The sequence below is a fragment of the Rutidosis leptorrhynchoides genome, chromosome 8 (genome assembly GCF_046630445.1).
Source record: "Rutidosis leptorrhynchoides isolate AG116_Rl617_1_P2 chromosome 8, CSIRO_AGI_Rlap_v1, whole genome shotgun sequence".
NCBI lineage: Eukaryota > Viridiplantae > Streptophyta > Magnoliopsida > Asterales > Asteraceae > Rutidosis > Rutidosis leptorrhynchoides.
In genome coordinates, this window is record NC_092340.1 from 191,618,580 (window position 1) to 191,629,634 (window position 11,055).

At 34.2% G+C, this 11,055-nt stretch overlaps 1 non-coding gene across 1 annotated transcript; it reads left to right on the forward strand.

Moving 5' to 3' along the window:
- Positions 1-510: 510 nt before the first annotated feature.
- On the forward strand, positions 511-617 carry LOC139865065 (small nucleolar RNA R71). The gene has a single exon (XR_011764595.1). It is a non-coding gene; the product is annotated as a small nucleolar RNA R71 (small nucleolar RNA).
- Positions 618-11,055: the final 10,438 nt, after the last annotated feature.

The following is an 11,055-nucleotide window of genomic DNA, read 5'->3' on the forward strand; positions in this document are numbered from 1 at the left end:
TCAAAAACACGAATTAAAGAAATCTAGAGTTTTAGAAATGTTACCCAAACGAGATGAAATTGGTACCAAAATGTAGAGGATGATGAGAGGATCACGAATATGTAATTTGTTTTGTTGTAAGCCTCATAGATCGAATTTAGATGATGAATGAGTGATTTGGGTGTTTGAGTTCAAAAATGGTAGTAGAGAAAAGAGAGAAAGATATGATAGGTGGAGGTGAAATGAATGGGTGGTGGAAAGTGGGTTGACTAGTTGACCTAGTTAACTAGTTTGCCCACTTGGCAACTTCTGTCCCGCAAGTTTCAAAGCGGGTGCGTGAATTGACCGAACGAATATTTTAAAAATGCTAGAGTAACCGGGAGATGTTATAACCAAATAACGGAAATATTTTGAACATTAGTCAACGAAAGGTACGAATTTAGATAACGGAAGATATTATCTAAAAAAAAGACGGTGTTAAAATAAATTTAACGGAAAAACGCGGGATGTTACATTTGGGCTGACCGTTCTAGCTGGTGATTAGGGCATTTCTTTAGCATGGTTTTGAATCGCTCCCATGCAGTGTAAAGAGATTCATCATAACTTTGTTTGAAGTTAATGATGTCATTCTTCAGTTTGGTTTGTTTAGAAGGATGGAAATATTTGGTTAGGAATTTAGTAGCCATCTCCGTCCATGACGTGATGGAATCTTTTTCCAGTCCTTCGAACTAAGTTTGAGCATGATGAGTGAGAGAATAGGGGAACAGGTATAGCCAGACTATATCTTGTCCTATCCCTGGCTGTTTGTAGGAGTTCGAAACAGATATGAAGTTATCAAGGTGATAATTAGGATCGTCATTCGGTAATCCATGAAATTGATAGCTATTCTGGATGAGTTGGATGATGTGATGTTTTAACTCGAACGAGTGTCCTTGAATCTCTTAAAATCTGATTAGTCCTCCTCGACCTTCAATCGAAAGTTTGGTATTTTCTGCTAAAGTAACACGTAACGCCATTCGATTTTTGATTCGTGCTTCCTTGCGTGCTTTAGAGATTATTGCGTCTGGATCAGGTACGAATAACAACGGCCCTGGTCTAGATCGGGTTTGGATCATACACTAGGTATGTCCTTTTTGTTTTTAATTTTTCGCAAATAGGCTAAATTCTAAAGTAATCTAAAGTAAGCTAAACTATTCTAAGGTAATCTAAGTTTAAGGTAATCTAATCTAATTTAATCTAGGGTGGTCTAAAGTAATCTAAGGTCTAGGGTGGTCTAAAGTAATCTAAGGTAATCTAATTTAATTAACTAACTATCCTACGGTGGAAAATGTTTTTGGTTCTGGCTACTGATTCCCTGGTACTTCGGTAACAGAGCTCCGCACGAACTATTCAACAAACCAAGTGGCTAGGCCAACTACGGAGAGGCAGGATCCTTTTGGTCCCAATATAATCGGCGACTGTTCGGAAAATCCAATAACCAAGTCCGTGTATAATTATCTTTCTTAGACACCACTAAATGCTTGTGAATAAGTCGCCTGATACCAGTTCCCCGACAGCGGCGCCAAAAACTAGTATCCTCCCGTGATATAGCCAAAACAGACGGTTTTTATTCGCGCGGTGTCATCAGGCTGCGGCTCGCCAGGATCAGCCACTCGTGGGAGGAAGGTACTGTTTTAAATTTATATTTAGCGAGGCCTAAATCTTACTACTCCTTATGAGTAAGGTAAGTATGACCTAGAGTCGTATTTTTGAGATATCAGTAGAATTGAACCTATATTTAAGCCTAACATAGTTAGGGAGAAGTGAATATTTATTTTGGGGTTTTTCTAGTTTATAAGACAGATAAAGTAAATGCGATAAAATTCGTAATTCAGATAAGGTTAAAGTGAGTGCATATGATGACTTCATCAGTTATTCTGCCGAGATTATGGAATGCTGGCTCATGAATAGGCAGAGTCCTTGTATTCATTACACTGGTCCTAAACGCCCCTGTCATAAGACATGTCACTGGGTACTGCGTTAGGCTTGAAGATTCTGAATAGACAGCAACGTCCCTTACCCCCGACACCCGTGCAGTCTGACTACAGGCATACACGTTTAGACGGCTCATCCAATTGAGCGAATCGGTTGGGTGACGTATTAACATTCCGAAATGGTCTAAACTTTCTTAAGCATAATAGAATATATGGTTTACCATATCCGAGAGACGTGATGCATTTCAATGCTTTCGTTAATGATTGGTAAAAGATAGTTAGGCCCTTAAAAAGAGTTCAACCATAAAGAATACCATGGCCAAGTCAAGCTGACATCCATGAACACGTTCGGTTATCCTAACGGTCCAATCCTTATGTGTCTAAACAAACAGTTCCTTAATTAACTAAGAATCCCTCAAGCGGGGTGCAATGCTTGAGACCGAGATATGGTGCAGTGTACTGGTCAACACTAACCGGGTTCCATGGCCTTACTTAGCAGAGGTACAGCTTACAACAACCACTGTGCTTTAGCATGCACGTACGAAGTTTATATGCTTGGTGACTACACTAGCATGGTTTAGGACCGACAATGTACTAAGGGTCTAGTCAGATGTTTCACTACGAAAGAGTCCTCAGTCGGAATCCAGAGCTTGATAGACTTACTACAACCGGTGTGCCTCGGTCGATCTTACGTTCTATCCGATAGACTTCTCTTACCAAGGGGTGACACAGATAGTGTACTCTGAATCGGGGTTCGCGACTTCCCAATAACAGGGCCTATAACTATGTTCTATTAGTTGGAAAAGTGATTGAGTTTAAAGCATAATCGGAAAGCATTTCAATAGCATACACAGACCATAATATTATTTCGGCATTATAACTTCTTACATCATAGCATACACTAAAGATAACTACTCGCTAATCATGGAAACAATATTATAAAGCATTATATAAGATAAAGGATAGAAGTACCAGTAGATTAAACGAGTTCTGAATACAAATGTGACAACTTCAAGACTCCAGACCGCTCATAATACAATCTTCAGCGTTCTTCTCCGGGTACTAGGTTTCCCGCACAGAGTCGAAGGCCTTGAGAGTATGACTAATATTGTACAAGAGAGATAAAGAAGTGAATTAAAGTGTGTGTTGGCATGAATGACAAAGACCCTTTAAATAGACTAGAAATTTGCCAAAATACGGCTGGCTGGCCGTATGGCAGCCCGTTTGGTGGCCCGTATTTGGCAGGCCGTTTTCCTGGCAGCCCGTATGGCAGGCCGCTTGGTGAGCCGTATTTGGTAGGTCATTTGGCAGGCCGTTTTTGATGCTGGTCAGCCTTGATTCACTGGATCATAACTTGATTTCTTGTCTTTCACCGTTTTCGCTCTAGAATCTTCCTTTTAGCTCCGATTCTCTTGATTCTTTTTGCACCACCTTCGTAATTACTTGTTCTTCAATTCTAACCAACGAAGTGGGTATTTTGTTGATAAAGTTCGAATCTTTGTTGTTTTTGGGCCTTAATACCCGAGTGAAAACGTGACTTTTTAGCTGATATCAAGATTTCATTACCATTATTATTATTATTGTTATTATTATTATTATTAATATTATTATCACTATTATTATTATTATTATTATTATTATTATTATTATTGATTATTGATATGCTATTATTATTATTTATTAATGTTAGTGTATTACCAATTATTATCACTATTATTAGTAATAAAATGTTTATTAAAGTTATTAACATTAAGATAGTTTATATTATTATTATTATTATTAATATTATTAGTATTAACATTATTATTTTTAGTATTATTATAATTGTATTATTATAGTATTTATTAATTACTATGATTACAAACATATTAATAACAATTGTATTATGACATTAACAATAAATGTTGTTATGGAAAAATTTTAGAAACTGCAGTTATAAGTCTAGAAATTAAATGCGAAGATTATGATCACCATGAATATGAATATAAAGATTTTTAGTAATACAATTAAGATTACAAATATAGAAATTTTGATATTATTATGAAAATGATTAAAATTTTTAGTTAAAGGAATCTTTAAAATTATTATAATTATTGTTATCATAATTATTATAATACAACAAAGTATCATTATCATTATTAATATCATTATCCTTATTAACAATATTATTCTTATTACTAGTATCATTATTATTACTAATATTAGTATTATCAAAATTATTAATTTCACAAACAAAAGATCTTCATATAAAAAGATATTTAATATATATAACATAACTATATTAATATTTTTCTATATAAAATGGAGTTAATTAATTAAATAATAAAATATATAAGTTATTGATATAAAAATCATATCAACAATAATAATATGTATATTTGCTCGATTACAGTTACGTGTGATAATATATATACAAATGATATAGGTTCATGAATCCAAGGCCAACCTTGCATTGTTCAATACCGTCATATGTATTTTTACTACAAAATACAATATTGTGAGTTTCATTTGCTCCCTTTTTAAATGATTTTGCAATATATATTTTTGGGACTGAGAATACATGCGCTGTTTTTATAAATGTTTGACGAAATAGACACAAGTACTCGAAAATTACATTCTATGATTGGATTATCGAATCGAATATCACCCTTTTAGCTTGGTAGCCTAAGAATTAGGGAACATACACCCTAATTGACGTGAATCCTAAAGGTAGATCTACGGGCACTAACACCCCCCATACTGGAAAATGGTATGCTTTAGTACTTCGAGTTTATATTATACAGATGGATTTCTGTTTTGGGGATATTCTATATGTATTATGTTAATGTCGGTTACCAGGTGTTCAATCCATATGAATGATTTTTAAACACTTGCGAGTGTATGATTATTGAATAAAGCAAATCTTGTGGTCTATTAAAATTATGGAAATGATTGATTATGATAAACTAATGAACTCACCAACCTTTTGGTTGACACTTTTAAGCATGTTTATTCTCAGGTATGAAAGAAATCTCCCACTGTGCATTTGCTCATTTTAGAGATATTACTTGAAGTCATTCATAACATATTTCAAAAGACGTTGCATTCGAGTCGTTGAGTTCATCAAGATTATTATTAAGTCAATTATAGTTGGATATATTATGAAATGGTATGCATGCCGTCAACTTTCGATGTAATGAAAGTTTGTCTTTTAAAAACGAATGCAATGTTTGCAAAATGTATCATATAGAGGTCTAATACCTCACGATGTAATCAACTATTGTGAATCATTTATAATCGGTATGGACGGGTCCCTTCAGTTGGTATCAGAGCGGTGGTCTTAGCGAACCAGGTCTGCATTAGTGTGTCTAACTGATAGTCATTAGGATGCATTAGTGAGTCTGGACTTCGACCGTGTCTGCATGTCAAAATTTTTGCTTATCATTTTTGTCGGAAATTACTGCTTATCATTCTTAGTCTAGACACGTCTTATTGCATTCAGTGCATCGATAGTGTATAGATAAAATTCATATCTTAGCGTATCTGTTAATGTAGATTTTTTCCCTGACAGCTTTCGTAAATTCCACCGTAACTTATGGGATTTTAGTATTATATATGCATATGTAAATCATGTATTGCAGGGTGCTAATCTACATCCTATAATCTATTTCATATCTAAAATCTTTCATCTGATCGTACGAGATGGATCCCTCAACCAGTTTGAATTCCTCGGATTCTGACAGCTATTCTGATATGGATTTCCACTTGAACTCCGAAAGTAGTGTAACCGGAATGGATCAACCAATTAGCCATCATCAATTCTGGATTAATTGGGGATGAGTTCGTAGTCGACTTAATCAATGGAGATGAGAATAAGGCAATCCCTTCCACCAACCAAATTCACCTCTTGGCGATGAACCTGAAGTATTTACCGGCGAACCTATCCGAAACGCCATTTTCAGCCTCATTTCCAGGGTAGCTGGTCACGATTATATTCTATCTATAATTCTAAACCTTATTCATCCGCTTTTTCCAACCGCCAATCATCCCGGAGTAATAGAAGAAGTTAACGAAATTCGTGCACGAGACGTAGCTTTGGAGAGTACGATGCACAACAGTACCACCAGCAACACCACAAACCACAACATCACATGCCTCAACATCTCATTCTATACCTCGAGTATAATCATCGTTCTACATGATGTTCTACATCATTTATCTTCATTCGACATGGCGATTATGTAATCTCTAATGTTCTAGAGATTATATATTTTTGTTCTACCGGTAAAGCAAATGAGTTTAATATCATATTAACTCATTAAATCCATGATTACATCTAAAGAAAATATATATGTATATATGTTTTCATAAAGATTGTAATTAAAAAATTCTTTTGTACAAACTCTTAATGGTGAAAATATTTTAACGGGTAGGTAATACCCGAGGAATATTTAGATTTTACATTAATAAGTTACACTGTACATTCTTTAAATCTGATTAACAGACATTTACTATCCTACTTACATCCACAGATATATGTATCCATTCATCGCAGAATAACTATTTTCATTCAATTTCATATTTAGCTTTTGACTTATCAGAATCCAACAAGTGGCATAATGAAGAAAACATTGGACAAAATAAAATTTGTTAGAAACAAACAAATTAACTATGAGAAATTTTGTTAAGAATCCACGCTAACAAAATCCTAGCTAACTGCTAATTTCTTATTACATTTTAATTATCGCAATTTATTTTATCGCAATTTAATTCTCGCAATTTTATTTATTGTCATTTAATTTCTGTTATTTATTTTACGCACTTTATTTATCATCATTTAAATACTGTTATTTACGTATTTAAATATCGGGACACATATACAAGGTTTTGACATATCATATCGACGCATCTGTATATATTATTTGGAATAACCATAGACACTCTATATGCAGTAATGTTCGAGTTAGCTATACAGGGTTGAGGTTGATTCTACAATAATATATATACTTTGATTTGTGATCGAGCCTGAGACATGTATACAACGGGTCACGATACATATTAATTAATTCGAATATTATATATTAAACTATATATGAATTATTGAATTGCTAACTGTGGACTACTAACTGTGGACTACCAACATATAGTTATGCACCTGAAAAACTCCCGGAAACTGAGTAAACGTTAACAAGTATCTGTGATAGCTCCTTTGGCGTTGTTATTACCGAAAATAATTTTATAATCCCTCTCCAAATTAGTCAATTTTGTCATAGCTCCAGCAAATCAACTTCGACTTTTCGTTCGAAACAACCATATTATAACTTTGATATATATGCGTGCTCTTTTATTGTTACGGGGGAACTTTTTACATTCCACCATATTACCATCAGCGTTTAATCATCTAAAACACAATTCTCTTGAAACCACCTCGGATTGATAACCGATGATTCAGATATGGTAGCATTATATGCAAAGGAAACAACAAAATTGTAGATGGTCTAAACTGCCAAAAGTTTGACAATAAAGAATGGAATGTTGGGAACGCTCGATAAAAAATTTGGTACTGAAAAACAGATTGAGCTAACCATGAAGGAGACCAAGGACAAATACAAGGACCAAACCCTATATTCAAAGAATCCATGTAATTCTGAATTCGATGAAATCTTTAGAGAATATCCTGCTCCGAAGTCATGTTAAAATCTTGCGGAATATTTTTCCTTACCAACTTTCGAACTTAGAAATTCCAAAATATCATCATAAATATCTTCGATACTTCTGAAGATATTTTCATAAATATTCTCGTCCGAAATTATATATCTCTTCGTGCTATCTGTAATACATTATATTGGAAATTTCTGTAAAATCTGAGTATAAACTATGAATGAATTCTGAAGTAGTGTTGGGAACTGAAGCATGAGTTAGTATAATATAATGACACTTGATCAACGTGATTATATTACAGTAAGTCATGCTGAGTTTCTAATGAAATGTGATGATTCACAGATCATAACGTCATCATGTGCCATGTTACACGACTCTTGCATTCTACCTAATCTCTAAACATATCAAGAACATATTTTCTTGATAGTCCTATATTTTTCCTTGAATTATGGTAATTAAACAAGTCAAATTGTGCTATTACCATTTCTTTCTTAGAACATTAACTATGTTCATTTTGAAATTCATATCTACGAATTCTGGATCATTAATTGATGTGCTTACTGTATAGAAGAGAAAACAGAGCATAAAGCTTTGAAGTGTAAATGGGGGTATAAATCGCAGCAAATAGGAGAGAGCATTAACTGTGGATGATAATGATTATAGGAGACAGAAGCAGGGTCATCAAAATATAAGAGAAAATATAAAACCCAATAACAACACGGAGGTTAAAAACTGTGGATATTAATACGAATAGCAATATAAAGACACGGTATAATTAAGAACAGTATCACCCCAAGGTAATAGTAGAAGTAAACAGATTTTTCTGGTGAAAGATTGAAAAAGAAGGATGACAGAAATGATAATTAGAAAAATATCAAGGATTAGAACGGGATTAAGCACTTTCACAATCTTTTGGATGTATGAACTAAGAAAGAAAGTATAGGAATGGTGAGAATCATGGAACGGAAGAGTCTAATTTATAATGGAAATATTAGACAGAGTAATCGAGGCAGATCACCGTACTTAATTATAGAAATCTTAATTTCCTAATTTACCGAAGGATCAAATCTTATTACGAAGATTTTCTTTTGAATCCCTTGAATTCCGGAATTCAACCCTGATTGCGTCAAAAGCCAAGGCAAATCTTATTTTTCCTCATTTCAATCTTTTGTGATAGCTTCATTCGTGCTCTTCGAATAATTGAATCGTTTTATTTATATTAATCAATAATGATAAAACTCTATTTATCAGTTCATATTCGTCATGAAAACATTTTTATTGTTAGCCCTGAAGACCACATTAAAATTTCGGGACGAAATTTCTTTAACGTGTAGGTACTGTGACGACCCAGAAATTTTTCACAAAATTTAAACTTAATCTTTATATGTTTCTGACACGATAAGCAAAGTCTGTAATATTGAAATCTAAAAACTTTGAACTGTGTTCATGTATACATTTGACCTTTGACTATGTCCGACGATTCACGAACAATTGTGTGTCAATAAAAATGTAACTATATATAAATATATATAAATATATATGATATTAATCTATATATATATATATATATATATATATATATATATATATATATATATGATTTTCAATAATAATCACTATAATATAAACTGTATAAATATTAAATATTCAATATATGTTATATACAAATTATTACATATTGTAATATTTAGTAATATATGATATTAATATATACAAAAAAATTACAAATTAAAAAATATAGTTGTTTATAACACCCCGGGTTTTTTTTTTATATATACAGCGGAAGACCAATTTATAGATATATTATATGTATAAAATTCCATTAATAATAAACACGTCAATAAATAAATGACCGGGTGTTATATTAAACGTAGTTACAACTATTATAGAAAAGACGCGACATCAGAGTTCCGACTAGTCAAACATATCTCCCAAGGATCCGTCTCCCTGGAATCTATCAAGTATGCAACAGTCAACCTGCAGGGAAGAGGAGGGGGTTAGCACGAAGCTAAGTGAGTACGACTAACTACAGGCAATAGTATATACAGAAAACGTCATACTAATCATGTCACCTAGTCTAACACACAAACATCACCCAAGTGCCGTCTACAGAGACTCTGGCGGCTCGGCCAAACCATTAACCACCAGCTGATCGGACTGGGGCTTACCAGAAGTTCCTCCACCACCGTGTGTATATATATAATCCACACGCGATGGACGCGTCATTCACATATATATACACCTCGGTTGTCTAGGCTACCACATGAGGAACCCAACCCGCAGGTTGATCTCTCCTACCGAGGCTACCACACAATAGGGATGCACTGGGCTCTAGCAGACAAGCATCAACTAACATGCAGTCATCACAACATACTAACTAACCACAACAATAAGTATATCTAACAAGCATGGAAATCATAATATAACATGCTACTATATACTATGTTCTCCAGTTAGTCCCACTCACCGATACCGACATCACTCGGTAGTCTAATGTCACTGAGTCTTCTCCTCGTCTGTATCACCTGAAAACAATACTCACAAGTTAGTTATAATATTATGATCATCAAAATACAAACGGACAGCATAACGGCTAAAAAATCATCACTTAGTAAAATTTTACACTGCCAAAGACACTCGATCGACTGTCAGAGACAGTCGGCCGACTGTCTACACTCACTCGGCCGAGTGTCTAGACACTTGGTCGATGATCTCTCACAGACACACTCGGTCGATGGTCGAGTCAGTCGGTCGATGGTCGAGTCAGTCGGTCGAGTGTCTCGAGACACTCGGCCGACTGAGTTTATCTGCAGAAGCTGAAGAAAAAGTGACGGGTTTCACCCAAATTCAACCAATTCTTGCTCTAGAGCTCGATTACGACCTCAAAACTGACCAAATCAAAGACACTAAGTATGTAGAAACATAAGCCCACAAGATTTGGACTCAAACAACATCAAATCTAACCATTTTGACCCAAATTACACACTTTATAAAAACTAACACAAAACTCCATTTTCTCAAAGATTAAAGCATGAAGGCTTGTGATTCTTACCTTGTTAGAATCAGTAGACAACAAAGAACACGATTCTAAGATCAATTTGAGCCCAAGAACAAGTTTTGAAGATTAGGGTTTGGTGAGATGGAGATGAACGTACGGGAGTAATATTTGGGGAAGAATCTAGAAAAATGAAGATAATTCTCCCCACCTACACACTTAAGGGTTAAAAACCCATACATCACAACACACGGGTATTTATCAGTTATCTGAATTCTTTCGTAACTCATTTGGTAACCCAAACGAAGTCCAAATTAAATAAACAAACCTGTTCTGTGACCCTTGTCACAAACTGATCCTATCCACAACATTAAATAATACAAAGTATAAAATTAGAATAAAAACATATAATAACACCACACAAACTGAGGGCAAAATAGTAATCTAACAGCTAGGCCCGCTTCGAGG